Source organism: Giraffa tippelskirchi, chromosome 2 (assembly GCF_054371585.1).
Source record: "Giraffa tippelskirchi isolate mGirTip1 chromosome 2, T2T-mGirTip1v1.2.pri, whole genome shotgun sequence".
NCBI lineage: Eukaryota > Metazoa > Chordata > Mammalia > Artiodactyla > Giraffidae > Giraffa > Giraffa tippelskirchi.
In genome coordinates, this window is record NC_137276.1 from 12,933,694 (window position 1) to 12,956,141 (window position 22,448).

At 43.0% G+C, this 22,448-nt stretch overlaps 1 long non-coding RNA gene across 1 annotated transcript in view; it reads left to right on the forward strand.

Moving 5' to 3' along the window:
• Nucleotides 1-22,448, forward strand: part of LOC145524367 (uncharacterized) — a 134,739-nt gene that overhangs the window by 40,788 nt on the left and 71,503 nt on the right. Inside the window, exon 4 of the long non-coding RNA XR_014067444.1 lies at nt 8,169-8,239. This is a non-coding gene — a long non-coding RNA (uncharacterized LOC145524367). The remainder of the gene's footprint in view (nt 1-8,168; nt 8,240-22,448) is intronic.

The following is a 22,448-nucleotide window of genomic DNA, read 5'->3' on the forward strand; positions in this document are numbered from 1 at the left end:
CACGCAGCTCAGGGCCCGCTCCCCGGCCGAGTAACCTGAAGCCTGAGCAGGGTAGACGGGGAAAGCACACACGCCGTGAGTGGGGGCGAACCCAGTGCGGCCGAGACACTGCAAGCTCACCACACACACGCCAGGTTTGCAGTGTTCCTTCCTCCCCACAGCACGATTGAACAAGCGAACCTAAAGAGACCACCTCCACCCTTTTGTTGCAGGGCGGAAATTAGATACTGAAGAGATCTCCAAACAGAAGCCAAATAAACAGAGGGAAGCGCTTTGGAAGGGACAGGCCAACAGATTAAAATCCCTGTAGTTAATACCGACTGCATTGAAAAGGACCTATAGATCTTGAAAAGTATAAGCAGGAACAAGGATCTATCTGAAACTGAGCAGACCCCACACTGCTCACAACAGCTCCAGAGAAAGTCTGGGATATATATATTTTTTACTATTATTATTTTTTTTTTTAATATTTTTTTTAATTAAAAAAATTTTTTTTCCTCTTCTTTCCTTTTTCAAGTCCTCTATTACACCTTTAACTTTCATTTTCATAACCCACTATTAACTTGCAAAAAAAAAACCCCATTTTTGAAGCAAACTGCATACATATATCTTATGTCTTTTGTGTTTTCTTTTTTTACTGTTTTTCTCCTGTTTTACTTTTTTTACTGTTTTACTGTTTTTTTTTTCTTTTGCACTGTTTCCTTTTTTCCTTTTTTTTATATTGTAAGTTTTATAAGAGTCTAACCTCTACTCTAGATTTTTAATCTTTGTTTTACATATTTGATATCAATTTTGTACATTTAAGAATCCAATCTTTAGGACCCATTTTTACTCAGGAGTGTGATCACTGGCCTGATTACTCTCTCCCCCTATTGATGCTCTTTCTTCTCCCCCAGGGAACTCTATCTCCCACCCTCCTCCTTCTCTTCTCAACCCAATTCTGTGAATCTCGGAGGGTGTTCTGGGTACCGGAGAACACTTCAGGAACAGAATACTGCCCAGATCTCTCTCTCCCCTCCTGATTCCCCCCTATCTACTCATGCTCACCTCTATTACCTTCCTCCCCCCTCTCTATGTATCTCTGTGAACCACTCTGAGGGTTCCAAACTGTGGAAAGCACAGAGGGAAGTGCTTACTGGCTAGATTGCTCTCTCCACATTTGAATTCCCCTCTTCCCCTCCTGGTCACCTCAACCCCCCCCCCCACCTCATCTCTCCATGTAACTCAGTGAACCTTTCTGGGTATCCCTCACGGTGGAGAATCTTTTCACCATTAACCTAAAAGTTTTATTATTGATGCTGTATGGAAGGAGAAGTCTTGAAGCTACTGCAAGAATAAGACTGAAAGCCAGGGGAAACATTAATTAATAAGAGACCATCCAATAGCCTCCACATATACACTGAAACCAAGCTCCACCCAAGAGCCAATAAGTTCCAGAGCTAGACATACCACGCAAATTCTCCAGCAACGCAGGAACATAGCCCTGAGCATCAATATACAGGCTGCCCAGAGGCACACCAAATCCATAGACATCTCAAAATTAATACTGGTCACTCCATTGCACTCTAGAGAGCAGAAATCCAGCTCCACCCACCAGAACACCGACACAAGCTCCCCCAACCAGGAAGCCTTGACAAGCCACCTGTCCAACCCCAACCACAGTGAGGAACCCCCACAACAAAGAGGAACTTCATACTACCAGAATACAGAAGGGCCACGCCTAACACAGCAATCTAAACAAGATGAAAAGGCAGAGAAATACTCAGCAAGTAAAGGAAAATGAGAAATGCCCACAAAACCAAACAAAAGAGGAGATAGGGAATCTATCTGAAAAAGAATTTAAAATAATGATAATAAAAATGATCCAAAATATTGAAAGCAAAATGGAGTTACAGATAAATAGCCTGGAGACAAGGATTGAGAAGATGCAAGAAATGTTTATCAAGGACTTAGAAAAAATAAAAAGGAGTCAATATAGAATGAATAATGAAATAAAGGAGATAAAAGACACTCTGGAGGGAACCAACAGTAGAATAACGGAGGCAGAAGATAGGATAAGTGAGGTAGAAGATAGAATGATGGAAATAAACGAAGCAGAGAGGAAAAAAGAAAAAAGAATCAAAAGAAATGAGGAAAACCTCAGGGACCTCTGGGACAATATGAAACGCCCCAACATTCGAATCATAGGAGTCCCAGAAGAAGAAGATAAAAGGAAAGGCCATGAAAAAATACTCGAGGAGATAATAGTTGAAAATTTCCCTAAAATGAGGAAAGAAATAGTCACAGAAGTCCAAGAAACCCAGAGAGTTCCAAACAGGATAAACCCAAGGCGAAACACCCCAAGACACATATTAATCAAATTAACAAAGATCAAACACAAAGAACAAATATTAAAAGCAGCAAGGGAAAAACAACAAATAACACACAAGGGGATCCCCATAAGGATAACAGCTGATCTTTCAATAGAAACCCTTCAGGCTAGAAGGGAATGGCAGGACATACTTAAAGTAATGAAAGAGAATAATCTACAACCCAGATTACTGTACCCAGCAAGGATCTCATTCAGATATGAAGGAGAATTCAGAAGCTTTACAGACAAGCAAGAGCTGAGAGAATTCAGCACCACCAAACCAGCTCTCCAACAAATGCTAAAGGATCTTCTCTAAACAGGAAACACAGAAAGGATATTTCAACACGAACTCAAAGCAACAAAGTAAATGGCAACGGGATCATACTTATCAATAATTACCTTAAATGTAAATGGGTTGAATGCCCCAACCAAAAGACAAAGGCTTGCTGAATGGATACAAAAACAAGACCCCTATATATGCTATCTACAAGAGACCCACCTCAAAACTAGGGACACACACAGGCTGAAAGTGAAGGGATGGAAAAACATATTTCATGCAAACGGAGACCAAAAGAAAGCAGGAGTCGCAATACTCATTTCAGATAAAATAGACTTTAAAATAAAGGATGTGAAAAGGGACAAAGAAGGACAATACATAAAGATCAAAGGATCAATCCAAGAAGAAGACGTAACAATCATAAATATATATGCACCCAACATAGGAGCACCACAATATATAAGGCAAATACTAACAAGTATGAAAGGGGAAATTAACAATAACACAATAATAGTGGGAGACTTTAATACTCCACTCACACATATGGATAGATCAACTAAACAGAAAATTAACAAGGAAACACAAACTTTAAATGATACAATAGACAAATTAGATTTAATTGATATTTACAGGACTTTCCACCCCAAAACAATCAATTTTACCTTTTTCTCAAGTGCACATGGAACTTTCTCCAGGATAGATCACATCCTGGGCCATAAATCTAGCCTTGGTGAATTCAAAAAAATTGAAATCATCCCAGCCATCTTCTCTGACCACAATGCAGTAAGATTAGACCTCAATTACAGGAAAAAAACTATTAAAAATTCCAACATATGGAGGCTAAACAACACGCTTCTGAATAACCAACAAATCACAGAAGAAATCAAAAAAGAAATCAAATTGTGCATAGAAACGAATGAAAATGAAAACACAACAACCCAAAACCTATGGGACACTGTGAAAGCAATACTAAGGGGAAGGTTCATAGCAATACAGGCGTACCTCAAGAAACAAGAAAAAAATCAAATAAATCAACTAACTCTACACCTAAAGCAACTAGAGAAGGAAGAAATGAAGAACCCCAGGGTCAGTAGAAGGAAAGAAATCTTAAAAATTAGGGTAGAAATAAATGCAAAAGAAACAAAAGAGACCATAGCAAAAATCAACAAAACTAAAAGCTGGTTTTTCGAGAAGATAAACAAAATTGACAAGCCATTAGCCAGACTCATCAAGAAACAAAGGGAGAAGAATCAGATCAACAAAATTAGAAATGAAAATGGAGAGATCACAACAGACTCCACAGAAATACAAAGGATCATAAGAGACTACTACCAACAGCTATATGCCAATAAAATGGACAACTTGGAAGAAATGGACAAATTCTTAGAAAAGTATAACTTTCCAAAACTGAACCAGGAAGAAATAGAAGATCTTAACAGACCCATCACAAGCACGGAAATCGAAACTGTAATCAGAAATCTTCCAGCAAACAAAAGCCCAGGACCAGACGGCTTCACAGCGGAATTCTACCAAAAATTTAGAGAAGAGCTAACACCTATCCTACTCAAACTCTTCCAGAAAATTGCAGAAGATGGTAAACTTCCAAACTCATTCTATGAGGCCACCATCACCCTAATTCCAAAACCAGACAAAGATGTCACAAAAAAGGAAAACTACAGGCCAATATCACTGATGAACATAGACGCAAAAATCCTTAATAAAATTCTAGCAAACAGAATCCAACATCATATTAAAAAGATCATACATCATGACCAAGTGGGCTTTATCCCAGGAATGCAAGGTTTTTTTAACATCCGCAAATCAATCAATGTAATACACCACATTAACAAATTGAAAGAAAAAAACCATATGGTTATCTCAATAGATGCAGAAAAAGCCTTTGACAAAATTCAGCATCCATTTATGATAAAAACCCTCCAGAAAGCAGGAATAGAAGGAACATATCTCGACATAATAAAAGCTATATATGACAAACCCACAGCAAACATTATCCTCAATGGTGAAAAATTGAAAGCATTTCCCCTAAAGTCAGGAACAAGGCAAGGATGCCCACTTTCACCACTACTATTCAACATAGTTTTGGAAGTTTTGGCCACAGCAATCAGAGCTGAAAAAGAAATAAAAGGAATACAGATAGGAAAAGAAGAAGTAAAACTCTCACTGTTTGCAGATGACATGATCCTCTACATAGAAAACCCTAAAGACTCTACTAGAAAATTACTAGAGTTAATCAATGAATATAGTAAAGTTGCAGGATATAAAATTAACACACAGAAATCCCTTGCATTCCTATACTCCAATAATGAGAAAACAGAAAGAGAAATTAAGGAAACAATACCATTCACCATTGCAACAAAAAGAATAAAATACTTAGGAATATATCTACCTAAAGAAACAAAAGACTTATATATAGAAAACTATAAAACACTGATGAAAGAAATCAAAGAGGACACAAACAGATGGAGAAATATACTGTGTTCATGGATCGGAAGAATTAATATAGTGAAAATGAGTATACTACCCAAAGCAATCTATAGATTCAATGCAATCCCTATCAAGCTACCAATGGTATTTTTCACAGAACTAGAACAAATCATCTCACAATTTGTATGGAAATATAAGAAACCTCGAATAGCCAAAGCAATCTTGAGGAAGAAGAATGGAACTGGAGGAATCAACCTGCCTGACTTCAGGCTCTACTACAAAGCCACAGTCATCAAGACAGTATGGTACTGGCACAAAGATAGAAATATAGATCAATGGAACAAAATAGAAAGCCCAGAGATAAACCCACGCACATATGGACACCTTATCTTCGACAAAGGAGGCAAGAATATACAATGGAGAAAAGACAATCTCTTTAACAAGTGGTGCTGGGAAAACTGGTCAACCACTTGTAAAAGAATGAAACTAGAACACTTCCTAACACCGTACACAAAAATAAACTCAAAATGGATTAAAGATCTAAACGTAAGACCAGAAACAATAAAACTCCTAGAGGAAAACATAGGCAAAACCCTCTCCGACATAAATCACAGCAGGATCCTCCATGACCCACCTCCCAGAATATTGGAAATAAAAGCAAAAATAAACAAATGGGACCTAATTAAAATTAAAAGCTTTTGCACAACAAAGGAAACTATAAGCAAGGTGAAAAGACAGCCTTCAGAATGGGAGAAAATAATAGCAAATGAAGCAACAGACAAACAATTAATCTCAAAAATATACAAGCAACTTCTGCAGCTGAATTCCAGAAAAATAAACGACCCAATCAAAAAATGGGCCAAAGAACTAAATAGACATTTCTCCAAAGAAGAAATACAGATGGCTAACAAACACATGAAAAGATGCTCAACATCACTCATTATTAGAGAAATGCAAATCAAAACCACAATGAAGTATCATTTTACACCAGTCAGAATGGCTGCTATCCAAAAGTCTACAAGCAATAAATGCTGGAGAGGGTGTGGAGAAAAGGGAACCCTCTTACACTGTTGGTGGGAATGCAAACTAGTACAGCCACTATGGAGAACAGTGTGGAGATTCCTTAAAAAACTGGGAATAGAACTGCCATATGACCCAGCAATCCCACTGCTGGGCATATACACCGAGGAAACCAGAATTGAAAGAGACGCGTGTACCCCAATGTTCATCGCAGCACTGTTTACAATAGCCAGGACATGGAAGCAACCTAGATGTCCATCAGCAGACGAATGGATAAGGAAGCTGTGGTACATATACACAATGGAATATTACTCAGCCATTAAAAAAAATACATTTGAATCGGTTCTACTGAGATGGATGAAACTGGAGCCCATTATACAGAGTGAAGTAAGCCAGAAAGAAAAACAACAATACAGTATACTAATGCATATATATGGAATTTGAAAGATGGCAACGATAACCCTATATGCGAGACAGAATAAGAGACACAGATGCATAGAACAATTTTATGGACTCTGAGGGAGAAGGTGAGGGTGGGACGTTCTGGGAGAATAGCATTGAAACATGTATATTATCATATGTGAAACAGAACACCATTCCATGTTTGATGCATGAGACAAGGGCTCAGGGCCGGGGCAATGGGAAGACCCAGAGGGATGGGATGGGGAGGGAGGTGGGTGGGGGGTCCAGGAAGGGGAACACATGTAAACCCATGGCTGATTCATGTCAATGTATGGCAAAAACTATTACAATATTGTAAAGTAAAAAAATAAATAAATAAATAAATAAAGGCTGAAATCAGAAAACTGATCTTTTTCCCTAGAAAAATTACAAGATGCTTTATTGACAAGATTATCAGCACACAGTGGTAAAGGCTTCCATGATCCTCTATGTATTAATTCATTTACACATTTCATAAAGCAAATTTATTTTTAAAAAAGGATGTGCTGCTAATTTGTTATTATATGTCTTTAGAGAGATGTGGGCTGTTACAGGAGGTCAGTGTATTCTTCACCTCAAGCATGGCAGGGAGCAGTGTCAATTTCCTATCACCATCTGAACCATCAGCTTTCATGTGCACACGTAGACAGGAGTCCATCTTCATTTATCTTCCATTTGCAATGAAAAGCTCTGTTTAGCCTAATACTTCTCAACGTGATCTTGTGTCCCATGGTGCTATTTCAGAATAATGACAGCTTATGATTCAGGGTTGTAGAGGCCTACGTGGAAATATTTTTAATAGAGAAAAGGCAAGTAAAACAACAAGCACTTGTTCAGCAAGTGTTTAGTCCTTGGATGGGAGCTGAGTTAGAAAACTGGAGAAAATAGCCCTGTCCTTGAGAAGCTCACAATATTGTCCTTTATACAGAAGGTGATGTGCACATTGTTTTTCATGTACTTTGTGCTAATCCTTATAACAACTTTTCATTAAAAAGCAAGATAGGGGAAATTTCCTGGCAGACCAGTGGCTAGGACTCCATGTTTTCTCTGTTGAGGGCCTGGGTTCTATCCCTGGTCTGGGAACTAAGATTCCGCAAGCTACACGGTGCCGCAAAAAAAAAAAAAAGCAAATGAGATTGGTATCCCTGTCTCCATTTTGCAGACAAAGAGCTTTGCTCTAGAGAAGTTAAATCACTTACCTATGGACACATACCTAGTAAGCTTTAGTATTCAAACTGAAGTCTCTCCAAAGCCAAAACCCACATCCTTTCTCTCGGTGGTTTTCAAACTTCAACAGTCCCAAGGACCATGACTAGCTTTATGTTCCATTTTCTGTGCATATCTGAATCTGGATACTTTCTGCTGACCTGGCGAATACGGAACTAGCTTTTCTTTCATCTGCTCTATGTATGAGGCTTTCACATAAGACTTCATTTGAAGAGTCTTAGATTGTCTTCTGGTATTATATATCATTCACACTAGATTTCCAGTTCCAGTCAAAGCAGCATGGATTGGGTTACCCTTCCACTGGTAGCAATTATAAAAACTAGAGGAAAATTATACATATTATATATAATATATTCTATAGAAGTTGTATTTTGTATATATGTAATCTATGGATATTTCTGTTGGCAGGCACTGGAGAGCAATCCAAGCAGGCAGGAACCAGAAGAAGCACAATCCTTGAAGGATATGGAAGAGATGAGGTAAGCTTCATCTTATGTACTTACCTCTGTTTTCCCTGCTGAGGGCATTTTCTGGTTCAGTAAAGCACAGGGTATTAGCCAAGCAGAAAGTGGTCATCTCACTGGGCCAAAGATCCACCCAATCAGAAGAGCTAAGAAGGGGTGGGAGAAACAAGATTCTTGATGAAACTGAATACTTGCTTCCCTTCTCCTGATTCCTGGCCTCCAACCCATTCCCTGTGTCACCGCAGTAGCACCCCTAACCTGGCTCTCATGTCTGTGGCTAGCATGAGAAAATGGAACTAGTGATTCTCCCAGTCCAAGGCCAAAGATCAAGCAGTGACCTTGAAAGTCATTTCAGGGAAGACAGTCCGCATCTCAGGGATTGCTTGGCAGACAGTGTCTCCTTGAGGAGTTCCCCTGGTTCTTTTCATGGTTGAAAAGAACATAAAAAGTTGCATTTCTGGATTTCAGTTTTCCATTTGAATTGGTAGGGTGCAGTGCTGAGTTTCTACCAAAGGACATCCAGCCAACAAGCTTCTGGAGGGTCTTTTCTGGGTTGACTCTGAAACCTTGGGGGTGCTCACGGATACATTATAACCAAGTTTTAGGCAGTCTTGGGATGGGGGGCTGGACTGCTCTCAGCCACGGGTTGGAGGAGAGAGAACTTTTTATGCATGATTTCAATGAAAATTCCAAATAAAGAGAAAATAGGCTAGAAACTGAGTTTGAGTTCTATCATTTGAATTTTTACTAAAATGATACAACATTTTGGATGGATCTTTAAAGAGAATTTGACAAATAAATATAGAAAATATTCCAGACAACTTTGTTTACATTTTTAACTGGAAGAGACACAGAAAAAGGAATAAAATAAAGTACCTGTGTATCCCACTATTAATTAGGAATACTATTTGCTGTGTATGACTGTCTCCCATGTACCAGAGGCTTGACACAGATATTGTCAAACAAACTTTGTAAAGACACAGAGATTCAAAGGTATCGAGAGGTTGCTTGAATGGTGGAGGGAGGATTTGAGCTCAGGTTGGTTCACTCGAGAGCCCAAGCACTCCCCAGAATGCAATACTGCTCTTGCTGTAGGTGTGTGGTCGTCTTCAAGACTGAACACCAGCGGTCTCTTCGTTGCAATCTGTTGGGTCTTCCTTGAAGACACCAACTGGCTCTGAGAGTTGATGTCTCTGAAGATAGAAGTCTTCAGTATCCAGCCTTACACAAATGATTCTTTTGAAATTTGGAAACTCTGTTACAATTTTGTGGCTCAGAGTCTGTCCTATTTAAACAACTACAAGTCATAGGCATTTTTGTTTGGTGTTCGGGTGCTACTAGGAAGGGTTCTATCATGCCCTTTCCCTTGGGATCTGCTGATATCTGCTGATGTATCTAGGAGTGTATGTTTTATTACTGCGTAAAGAAGGAGGGCTTCCCTTGTGGCTCAGCTGGTAAAAAATCCGCCTTCAATGCAGGAGACTTGGGTTTGATCCCTGGGTTGGGAAGATCCCCTGGAGAAGGGAAAGGTTACCTATTCCAATATTCTGGTCTGGAGAATTCCATGGACTGTATAGTCCATGCGGTCACAAAGAGTCAGATACGACTGAGCGACGTTCACTTTCAAAGAAGGAGGACTTCAGGAGGGAAGAAGACTGTGGGATAAACAGAGCAGGGAGAGGATTTAGTAAGACTTGCTGCTTGGCCAGCCCCTTGGTCTAGGGAAGACCTACCGTGGTTGAAGGGTTGAAAGTTGGGACAGATAGAGCTGTTTCCCTAAGAAGCCTGGGCTAAATTAGATTCTGGGCAAAATTAGAGCTGCTTTGGGGCTCAGGTCACAAAAGAAAAGCACACTCTGGGGAGGTGCCTACTGCCTGTAGACTGGAGAGCTGCAAGACACTCAAGTCATCTGGAGGGACCCTGGGGTTCATGATGGCCGTGGCCCTGGGGAGGCTTCTCCACTGAAGTTTAAGGACCCAGATGTAGACTCACGGGATGTGGCAGAAGCGGGCAGGGGGAAGACACTGCGTGGTGACTGCTGCGGGCTCACAATGATGCAGCCCTTTGATCCTGGAGTGACCGTGGGATGCTCCGAGGGGACAAAACATTCAGTTTTAAGCTGAGCAGAGATTGTGCCACTATCATTTGGGTGGAAAGAAGCATTCTGTGGCAATATACAGAATTTTAGAGTTAAACATGAGTTAATTTTAATATATTCCCTCTTCAGATACAAATAAAAATTCAATCAAGCAAAATGATCCATTTTTTCCCACTCCACCCCACTGCCATGCTCAGGACTATTACAACAGCCCCGACTCTGGGGTCCCCGTCTCCGAGTGTCATTCTAGTCTATGTACTGTTTTGTTGACCAATTTTCTTTGTCTTGTTGTTGTCCTTCAGCCACAAAGTAGTGTTCGACTCTTTGTGACCCCATGGACTGCAGCACGCCAGGCTTCCCTGTCCTTCACTATCTCCTGGAGTTTGCTCAAATTCATTTCCATTGAGTTGGTGATGCTATCTAGCCATCTCATCCTCTGCCGTCCCCTTCACCTTTTGCCTTCAGCCTTTCCCAGCATCAGGGTCTTTTCCAAAGAGTTTGTTCTTGGCATCAGGTGGCTAAAGTATTGGAGCTTCAGCTTCAGCATCAGTCCTTCCAATGAATATTCAGGGTTGATTTCCTTTAGAATGGACTGATTTGATCTCCTTGCAGCCCAAGACTTTCAAGAGTCTTCCTCCAGCACCACAATTCGAAGGCATCAAGTCTTTGGCATTCAGCCTTCTTTAAGGTCCAACTCTCACATCTCTATGTGACTACTGGAAAAACCATAGCTTTGACTAGATGGATCTTTGTTGGCAACATGATGTCTCTGCTTTTTAATACATGTCTAGGTTTATCATAGCTTTCCTTCCACAGAGTCATCCTGGTGGTGGTTTAGTTGCTAAGTCGTGTTCGACTCTTGTGACCCCATGGACTGTAGTCTGCCAAGCTCCTCTGTCCATGGGAGTTTTCCAGGCAAGAATACTGGAGTGGGTTGCCATTTCCTTCTCCAGGGGATCTTCTGGACCCAGGTATCGAAACCGGGTCTCCAGCATTGCAGGCGGATTCTGTACCGACTGAGCTAGGAGAGAAGCCCTAAGAGTCATCTTCGATAGAATATATTTTCTCAGTTCAAAATTTTTGGTCCTTTCCCCTGCCCTCCTCTCTCTCCCCTCTTCTCTCTTTCCCAAACAATTGTGTCCAAATGCCCTTAGGTGGGGCCAGGCAAGGGTGGCATCTGCACAGGGTGTCTCAGAACGCAGTACCTGGCGGGGGGTGTGTGGGTCCTGAGCATGTCGAGGGTGTTTGTGTCCAGTGGGGTGGCCTAGTGAGCATGGCAGAGCTGTTCTAGAGCGTGAGAGCCTACGTGGCCTGGCAGGGGTGACCTCCCTCAGGGTGCGGCGAGCAGGGGGATCTGTGCATGAGAAGAGGAGGGTGGCCTCACGGAGGGGGCTGCAGCCCCCACAGGGTGAGGGAGCGTCTGTGCAGAAGGTGGTTCAGTGGGTGTCAGAGCCCCAGCGGAGTAACGAGCGCAGACACGTGGGGGAAGAATTTGAGTTCCTTCCAGTTCCTGAGATTCCCAAGACCAGTCTCACCTCTCCTTTCCTAATTCCAGCTTATTTAGATCTGGACATCACCCCAATGACTTCCCGAGATGCTGCCCACCAACTTTTCCCTCTGAAGCCAGTTAGAGTTGGGCACAGACTCTTGTTGGGTGACACATGGGGATCACGAGGCCCCCCACAATCGGCAAAAGTAGGTCTGCCACAAGGCCTGGGGGGGGGGGACAGCCTGGCAGTGAGGCCTGGAGTCAGGGTGCCAGTGCACAGCCATTTAGCTTTGTCTCATGCAAGTTGATGAGAAACAGCAGGAAATCACACTCAGACTTCCAGAGGCTTCTATGGATACGCCCTCAATCTACTTCTCCATTTATATTTACACGGATTAACAAGTTCATGGCGGTGATACGTGAAGAAGCATATTATGTAATCAGATTGTCTTTGATGGTATAGTTAATACTAATGTGATGATTATGTGTGAACATTTAAATATATGACACTCATTATCAAAAAGTGATTTAAGGACCAGACATCAGGGTTTTTTTTCCCCCCAGATTCTTTTATGTTCTTTGTCTGTATGTTCTTACTAATTCAGTAGGATAGCATGTGTCTAAATCATTCTTTAGTGAAAAGACCTGGATGGCATTCTCTTGGCTGTGACAGTCAATTGTCCCCAGTTCTCTGGAATCCTTGGGACAAAAGCTGGGTGAAGAGTCCTTCTCCAGAACAGGCCCTACTGCTGCCCTTAGAAACTAGAATAAATAAAGTGGAAAGTCAAGGGGTCACAGAGTAGGAGAAAGACTAGCTGGGGACCACCTCTAAACATCTATGCACCCTGGTGCAAGCCAGTTAACCCCTCTGGGAGTCACTTAGAAACTTGGGTGGATAAAATGTCAGCCGATGAAAGACAGATTAAATAAATTATGGTGCATTCAAGAAAATACTCTACAACTTCTTGAAAGAATGAGGCAGGTAGATCTCTTTGCTTTGACAGATTCATGATCTGTTGTTTGAAAAAGGTTTTCACATGGGTATCATTCTATTTTTTTTTAAAGTAATTAAAATATACATATGGACGAAAAATGTGGAGAAATACGCACCTAGTCATTGTTGATATTTAACTCTGAGAGGTGATATTATGGAGGACTTCTGCCTCTTAGAGCAAACATTTCTGTAATATTTTGGACATTTAATAATATAAAAAGCTTCTCTTGTAAACAGGGGCAAAAGATTAATAAAAGTTAACACATAAGATAGAGGAAAACCAATATTCATTACCTTCCCTTCATGCTCAAGAGAACACTTTCCTAAGGACATTGTCCTTTCTGCAGTTCTGTGCCACGATGGTAATTGGTAACCAATTGGGTCTTTGAGAATCTTTGAGAAATGTATTAATTTCGGCACAAAATCAGGACTGAAGCAATAGAAATTCCACGCTGGTGTATGGTTTGGATACATCATACATGGAAAACACATCAGCTCTGTGGGTGCCTGTGGGGCAGGTGATTTCCAGAGATGCTCATTCTTGTGCTGTTCTCGCAGCTCATAAGTGTGAATGGTGTTTCCTTCCTCTGTCCTGTGTAAACTCCAAGCCCCTCCCAGCTGGGGCTTTCTTCCCTAATTGCCTTATTGTCTCAAAGTCAAAAATGCCACCTGCCGGGCACCTGCCAGCACATGGATTGTAACTCCCAGACCCATCTTGGTTTTGTTTGGGGATCTAGGCTCTTGGAGAAGTAGCTCAGATCAGAAAATGAGTTGAGCTCCTCCAGGGCTGGGAAGTGAATGGGTTTGAATGTGTGTGTGTGTTTGTGTGTGTGTGTGCACACGATGTTCGCAAATACTCTTGCTCTGAGTTCCACTGACATGCAGCAGCCAGATGTGGAGATGGCTGTGGGCCCTGGTGGAGAGAGACTGCTAAGCCCAAGGTCTGGGCTAGAGAAGGAAGGGGAGTCTCTGGCTGAGTCCTCACCCTATGTAGAAGAGGCTGGGGAGCACCTCTGGGCTCATCCAGGCTCCAGGGCTGATGACTGGACTCCTGGGAACAAAGCTTAGCAGAGGAGCAATGATAACAGGGCAACCCCCATACACTAAGGGTGGGTCTTATACACCTTTTCTGGGCACCATGTAACCCTACTGGATGTCACACAACCCTTATTACCTCCTCTCTTGAAACATGATTGAGATAGGGTTTCCAGTTACCTAGGCGTGTTGAACTGTGGTGTTGAAGACTCTTGAGAGTCCCTTGGACCGCAAGGAGATCAAACCTGTCAATCCTAAAGGAGATCAATCCTGAGTATTCATTGGAAGGACTGATGCTGAAGCTGAAGCTCCAATACTTTGGCCACCTGATGAGAAGAACTGATTCATTGGAAAAGCCCCTGATGCTGGGAAAGATTGAAGGCAGGAGGAGAAGGGGATGACAAAGGATGAGATGGTTGGATGGCATCACCAACTCAATGGACATGAGTTTGAGCAAACTCCAGGAGATAGTGAAGGACAGGGAAGCCTGGCATTCTGCAGTCCATGGGGTTGCAAAGAGTCGGACACGAGTGAGCAACTGAACTGAACTGAGGCATGTGGGAGGCTCAAAGCCAGATCACAGACACAAGTTAATGACAGTTTTCACCTCTGAGGTTTGTGGGAGGTCAGTTGGATTCAAGGACATGTATTTGTTAGATCAGGATAGGCTAGATCAATGGCTCTCAAAGTGTGATTCCTGAGTAGCTTAACATCACCTGGGAACTTGCTAGAAATGCAGATTCTTGAGCTCTTCCCAACTGACCTATGAATCAAAAACTCTGGGGGTGGTTACCAGCAATTTGTGTTTCAACAAACCTTTCACGATCCTGGGGCAGGCTCAAGTTTGAGAATCACTGGGTTAGATTATCCAGTGCCTTAAGATAGTAAAAAAGAGGAACAGGGCAGCCCTCCTTCACTTTGTTAGCTAAGCCATTTGAAATGTGTTTTCTCCATAGTTGCCCACAGGATGATGGATAAAGAGACCATAGTCTTATTTGTTGAGTTTGAGTTTTAGTTTTTGGTTTTTTTTTTTTTAACAAGAAACACTAATGTATTACCTTTCTGATTTGAAAAAACAAAACAAAACAAGGTTAATGAAAAAGCAGAGCTGCCCTGTGGTGGTGTGCACCTGTGTGTGTGTGTGTGTGTGTGTGTGTGTCAGGGGGTTGGCGGTTATATGCATGGGAGGCTGATACCAAAGGAAGGTGTGTCTCAGACGCAGGAGATGATAATGATCTTGGATTCTTCTGCTTTCATGGATTATCTCTTTTAAACCTCACAACAATCCTCTTTGATGAGTGCTATTATAAGTCGCACTGTATGAAGTCAGATTGTGAGTCTTTCAAAAAAGTTATTTATTTTATTTTTGGCTCTGCTGGGTCTTTGTTGCTTTTCTCTGGTTGTGGTGAGCAGAGGCTAGTCTCTAGCTGCGGTAAGCAGGCTTCTCATCGTGGTGGCTTCTCTTGTTGCCAAGCACCGGCTCTCGGGGTGTGCGGGCTTCAGTAGCTGTGGTACAGGGGCTCAGTAGTTGTGGCTCCCTGACTCTGAGCTCAGGCTAAATAGATGTGGCATGTGGACTTAGCTGCTCCGCAGCATACCTGATCCTCCCAGACCAGGGATCGAACCCGTGTCTCCTGCATTGGGCTATTGTACATGCAACCCTCTTTAAAATCCTTTGTAAAGCTTCAGCTGCTTCACCCTCCACAAACCCTTTTTAACTCTTCCAGCTTACTCAGCTCCAGCCTCCAACTCCCAGCCCCCAAGCCCACTGCACTCTTCAGATTTGCTTGACTTAACATAATTCAGAGCCAAACAAACACCTAGCAAAGTCAAGCCCACTGGAGGAGTGACGGGTCAGGGGTGGTGGGTCTGTTGCTATCTGTGTGCAATTCTTTCTTCTACATCTAAACTCCCAGTGGACTCCACATTCCATCAAAGCTATAGGCAGGCTTAACCCAGCCTTGCAAATTTCTACCCACCTGGTCATCCTGAGAAAATAATAATTACCTTAACAATGCTCTTAGTTGACAAGTAGGGGTGGGGATAGGGAAAACATTTCCGAAGAAATAGGAGCATATCTCCTAAAGAGGCTGAGTGAGTTGAACTGGTGCATGGGAACTCAGTGACCACGGTCAAGGCAAGGCAGGGTATGTATTCTCAGTGAGAAGACACCTTAAATCATGCATGTTTAAGGATAAAGGAGGTCAAATTCCAACCAGTCATTTCCTCTAAGATCTAAGCTCTTTCAACTGATAGGAGGAATGAGGCATCATAAAAAAAAAAGGCTTCTTTTTTTCTTTTGTATAGAGATGAGTTGGAGAATGAGGAATGACTAAGAAGCACAGGATGAAAGTACCAGGCATTTGCCACTTTTTCCTGGAGGAGGCATCTGTATTCAATAACCCTCGATGCCAGCAAAGCCTGCTTTTCCCATCAATGCCATTGTTGTAGTGATGCTGGAGAGGGACACTGAGGCTGCCTTCTCTCAGTCTGGCAGTTTACCTTGACTTCCACTGCAGCTGACTTCCAGCTTCTGACAGCAGCACATCATGGGGAGATGCTTGGATGTCTGTGACATCATGGCACAGCTGACATGGTGCTAAAAATCGCTTCCTCTTTTCCTGGCCCCTTTCCAGGCTGGAAGTGGTCTTTTTCCATCTGAAATTACCCACAGAATACTGTCCCTTCCAAGGCTCTCTGTAATGGGCCTCAATCTCTTCTACTTAGAAACTCTGACCTCCAAGGGGCAGCAGACCTCTCCTGACAGGGCAAATGTCTCTGAGGTCAGCAGTACTATCTTTGGGGCTTCCCTGGTGGCTCAACTCGTAAAGAATCCACCTGCAGTGTGGAAGACCTGGGTTCGATCCCTGGGTTGGGAAGATCCCCTGGAGAATGGAAAGGCTACCCACTCCAGTGTTCTGGCCTGGAGAATTCCATGGACTGTGTAGTCCATGGGGTCGCAAAGAGTCAGACAAGATGGAGAGTACTATCTTTGGGGCTTTTCTGGTGGTTTAAACAGTAAAGAATCTGCCTGCAATGAGGGAGATCAGGTTTGATCCTTAGGTTGGGGAGATCCTTGAATGGCTACCCACTCCAGTACTCTTTCCTGGAGAATTCCATGGACAGAATTTTGTATTCTTCTAGATAATATCTATGTGCTTAATTTAAAGCATATTCAAAATGATTGCAATTTCTATTCCCAAGTCTTTGACTAGAATAGATTCTCCAAAAAATGTGCCTTGCTTTTGCTGGGGTTTTGCACACCTTTGGCTCTCCACGGGGCACACTTGGGGATACTCAGGCAGGTTGATGCCCCACATTGTTGACTTGTCATCCAAGGCCTTTTTCAAGTGGTTTTGATCCACATTTCCCACTTGTTCCCAGGAGACCCCAGTCAATGCATGCCTTGATTTTCCAGGCAGCCTGTGAAGCTGGGACCTTCTTTTGTTCACCTTCTGCCTTACACAGAGTGCTATGCTGTGTGCCTAGTCGCTCAGTCGTGCCCGACTTTTTGTGACCCCATGAACTATACAGTCCATGGAATTCTCCAGGCCAAGAATACTGGAGTGGGTAGCCTTTCCCTTCTCCAGGGGATCTTCCCAACCCAGGGATCGAACCCAGGTCTCCCACATTGCAGGTGGAGTCTTTACCAGCTGAGCTATCAGGGAAGCCCTCCCCATGGAGTGGTAACCCACAAACTGTATCTCCAGCCCCTTCTCCCAGAACAGCTTAATCTCCCAGGGTGCCATACTCGGAATGGTCAGCAGATGGCACCAAGGTGACTGCTAGAGCTGCCCACAAGGTCTGTGGTTTGGCTCTGGACTGGTGACAGCCATGTGTGACAGTCTGTCTCCCTGGGCCACATTCCACTAATCTCATCTCAGCTCTGCACTTCCAGGCCACCCATTCAGGCTTCAAGGAGGAGAGTCAGAGGGAGTGAAGAAAGTTGGGTGAGGATTATCCCCACCATGATTCCTGCCAGTGTGGAAATGGAGCAGGATGTGGCTGATTCAAGTTTCCGGAAGAATCTTAGATTCCCATTCTGTATCAGAGAGGCTCCAGGCAATGTAGGGAAGGTGGTTCAGTGGGAGAAATTTTTCTATTAAGTAATAACAGGACTTTATCAGAAGACTGTGAGACTGAGATTAAGAAATGATAGTATAGAGAAACACTACAATTGTGGCTACCACTACCACCAGCGCCAGCATCACCACCATCATCACCATCATCACTACCACTATCATCATTACCACCATGTGTGTAGAGCTTTGCAGATTGGAAAATGCCTTACGTGTTATATACTTTCTATCATGAGTGCATGCTCAGTTGTGTCCGACTCTGGAGCCCTATAGGCTGTAGCCCGCCAGGCTGTCATGGGATTTTCCAGGCAAGGATACTGCAGTGGGTTGCCATTTCCTCCTTCAGGGGATCTTCCTGACCCAGGGATTGAACCCGAGTCTCTCGCATCCCCTGCATTGGCGGGCAGATTCTTTATCACTGAGCCAGCTGGGAAGCCCCATACTTTCTATCACTTGATCCTTACCAGAGACACTTCAGAAAGTATTGGTAACTGTGTTTTCCACCTACACAGCATGGTTGTTCTGGTGTCTTTGGGAGAACTCCAGAACATCAGAAAAAGTGGTGGGGGTGCCTCTAATGTGAGGAAAAAAAGCCCCTTACACTCTAGAAGGAGAAGAGAGAGCAGCTAAATAGGGGAGAAAGGCCACACCAGCCCTCCTACCTTGGAGGGCTCCATGAGGATAGCACTGGACGATGTGAGCCTGAAGGATGGACAGCTTTGCTCCTCCTTGGCACTGCATACATGGCTGACCTTTAGCAAGACTTTTGAAGTTACTCACTGGCCCTCCATCTGATATTTTTGGTAGGATTACAAGACTGCATAAAGTCACTCAAATGTTCATAATGGTGCCAGCTTCTCCCAGGAAAAAATAAAAGACCTGGGGCAGCCAGACTTCCAAAGATACCTGGTACAAGGAAGGTTTTATCTGAACATCAGTAGAAAATGAATGCTCGGCCCTTTACTGCAGAAAGACCTAAGGTGTTTCAACAGGCCATGTCTGCCCCAGCCTCTGAGCATTCCAAATGGGGAAATGTTCCAGGCTTAGCAGAGACGCTCTGTGGTCCTTGTTCAGAAGGCCAGCTTTCTCTGGGGAAAACCTGTAGAAAGGAGCAATTTTCCCCCCCACGTTTTCTCCTGGTGTGGGTGGCAGGAGGCCCGCCTTTATTTAATGTCCTGTATGTATGTCAATGTCAGCACAGCTGGCATATGAACAGATTCTGTGTGACTCTGCCATGAATGAGGCCACAGGAGAGGTATGGCTCAAGAAGGAAGAGAGACAATCCATGTCTATTACCCAGTTTTAAGCATCTAATATCACAGGCAAATATGGACACCTGGAGACTATCAAACCAAAATTAGAAACTCACTGGAAAAAAAGGACAGTATTTGCACAGATCGCCCATAAATCTCCAATAGCTAACTCTCCTCGGGCATAACATCAAATGTTCACTTTCTTTTTAGTGTCTCATTAGGAAGAAAATTTATTGCCCAACTATTGAACTATGTCAATTTTAAAACAACATTGTGTGAATATTTCCAGGAACCGCACGCTTGATTTTACATTAGCTTTATGCCACTGAACAGGAAAAGGCTTGGTCTCTCCAATGATGAAATGACACTAATCATGAAATTAAAGGAGATAGCATGTACTCAGTTGGAAGCAACAGCAGTTTCCCATAAATGTATCACAGCCCTGGCTCCCTTTGATAAGTTAGAGTGACATCATTCCCTCCAGCCCAGCCCAGGGCACCATCTACTTCCCCCGCTGCCCCGCTCCCAGCTTCTTCCTCCTCTGTCTGAAAGTGGGTCTAAAGAGAAGGCTTCAGAGGCACCAGATTCTTATGATGGGGTGTGTTTCCCAGCTGTGTTTGCTCGCCTGCCTTGGTGGGAATAGCTTTCGAAGGACCAGGAAGGAAAAGAAAAATGTTAAAACAAAAATCAATGAATTGCATATGGTGCCCATTAAAAATAATAAACAGGCAGAAGATGAAGGGCTGAGCTTACATATGTGAACCTGTCTTGGCCAGGGCGCTGGCATCCGGAGGGAGGGAGAGTGGCTGCTTCCTGTTCCCATAGTCCTCCAGATCCCACTGGATTGGCAAGAGCTTCTCCGAGCAGCTGGGGAGGGGAGGGCGGTGCAGGGAGGTGGAGACTGCAGGGAAACTTGAGGGTATACCTGGCCCTAGTCTCCATCTTCTCTATGGGCTCTTCAAACAGAACGCCTTGGCTGTGGGCCCTCCAAGCAAGCAAGAGGGAGCTGCATGAATGGCTGCAAAACCTTTGGGAAACTAGGGGAACACGGGAATGAGCTCTGTAACCCTGAAACCAAGTCTCCACTCATAGCTGAAAACGAGATTAGTCAAGTTTAGTCCGTGTATGGCTTTTCTTCTCAATTCTGTCCTGTTGTCGGCCTACCATCTGTCTGTCTGTCTGTCTCTCTCTCTATCTACCTATCCATCAATCCATCCATCCGAGACCCATAATACTTATATAGAACTAGAATAGAGAAGACTCTCCTCAAGACGATCTAGAGGATGGGGCATGGAATAACTAGACATGAGTGCAATTTTATCTCCAGCCTTAGATTTATGATTTGGGTCCTTAATTAAAAGTTCCCAGGGTGAATACCCTTTAGCCTTACAAAAATCATTCACCTTTATCAATATGCTACTAATATTGATTTTTATTTTTCAGTTAATATTTGAGTGTTTACTTGCTTTAAGGAGCTGAGAGGTATGAGAAAAGAATTTATACACAAATAACCAGTATTTTGGTTTTTCCAGTAGTCATGTATGGATGTGAGAGTTGGACTGTGAAGAAAGCTGAGAGCCGAAGAATTGATGCTTTTGAACTGTGGTGTTGGAGAAGACTCTTTAGAGTCCCTTGGACTGCAAGGAGATCCAACCAGTCCATCCTAAAGGAGATCGGTCCTGGGTATTCATTGGAAGGACCGATGTTGAAGCTGAAACTCCAATACTTTGGCCACCTCATGCGAAGAGCTGACTCATTGGGAAAGACCCTGATGCTGGGAAGGATTGGGGGCAGGAGTAGAAAGGGAAGACAGAGGGTGAGATGGTTGGATGGCATCACTGACTCGATGGACATGGGTTTGGGTAGACTCCGGGAGTTGGTGATGGACAGGGAGGCCTGGTGTGCTGCGATTCATGGGGTCGCAAAGAGTCGGACATGATTGAGTGATTGAACTGATCTGAACCAGTATTTGAATAAATAGATGTAGGATACTATTTTGAAACTATATATGTGTTGTGGTGTGTGTATATGCATGTCTTTATATATGTGTTTACAAATGTGCTTTTTAAATTAAAAAAAATTTTATTATAAAATTAGATACGGAAAATTACATAAAACCAATATTGTTTTACCAATTTACTTTAACATGAATATCCGTGTAACTACAACATAGGTCAAGAAATAGAATTTCGCCATCTCCATGTTGTGCTTTTTAAATTTTAAAAAAGTGTTAGTTTTTTTTTAATTCAGCAAAGCCTAAAAAGGCTCACATATAACTACCCAGATAATCCCAAAGACCTTGCTAAGAAATAAAAGTCACACATGTTTATGGTTGGAAAGTAAAGGTGTGCTTTTAAACATCTTAAATACCCCTAAACCCACATTCAGGATTCTGGCAAAAACTCAAAACATGTTTCAATTAAAAAATCCCAGTGTAGATGATCTTATTTGCAAAGCAGAAGTAGAGACATAGATGTATGGATACCAAGGGGGGTGTGGTGGCAGGAACTGAGAGATTGATATTGACATATATACACTGTTGATATTATGTGTAAAATAGATAACTAAAGAGAACTGTATAGCACAGGGAACTCCACTGAATGCTCCGTGGTGACCTGAGTGGGAAGCAAGCCCAAAAGGGAGGGGATATATGTATATGTACAGCTGATTCTAGAGGAGGAGATGGCAGCCCACTCCAGTATTGTTGCCTGGAAAATCCCATGGACAGAGGAGCCTGGTGGGCTATAGTCCATGGGGTCTCAAAGAATCAGATATGACTGATCGTGTGGGCGCATAGCTGATTCACTTTGCTGCCTAGTAGAAACTAACACAACATTGTAAAGCAACTATACCCCGATAGAAATTCATTTTAAGAAAAAAGGACATAAGAAAACAAAACATACCCCCCACCCCCACCCCCAGTATATTAGTTTCCTGTGGCTGCCACAAAAAAAGTAGCACCAACTGGGTGGTGTAGGACAAGAGAAACTGAGTCACAGTTCTGGAGGCCAGGAGTCCAGGATCAAGGTGTGTCAGCCCAGCCATTCTCCCTTTCTGAGCTTCTTCTCGTGGCTGCAGGAACCTTGGTGTCATTCCAATCCATCCAATCTGTGCCTCCGACGTCACACGGTGTTAGCCCTTTGGGTCTATCTCTGCCTCTTCTCCTCTTCCTGTAAGGACACTGGTCATATTTGATGAAAATCCACCCTGCCCGCATGTGCCTCATCTTAACCTACTTCTGCATTACCCCTCCTTCCAGTAAACTCACATTCACAC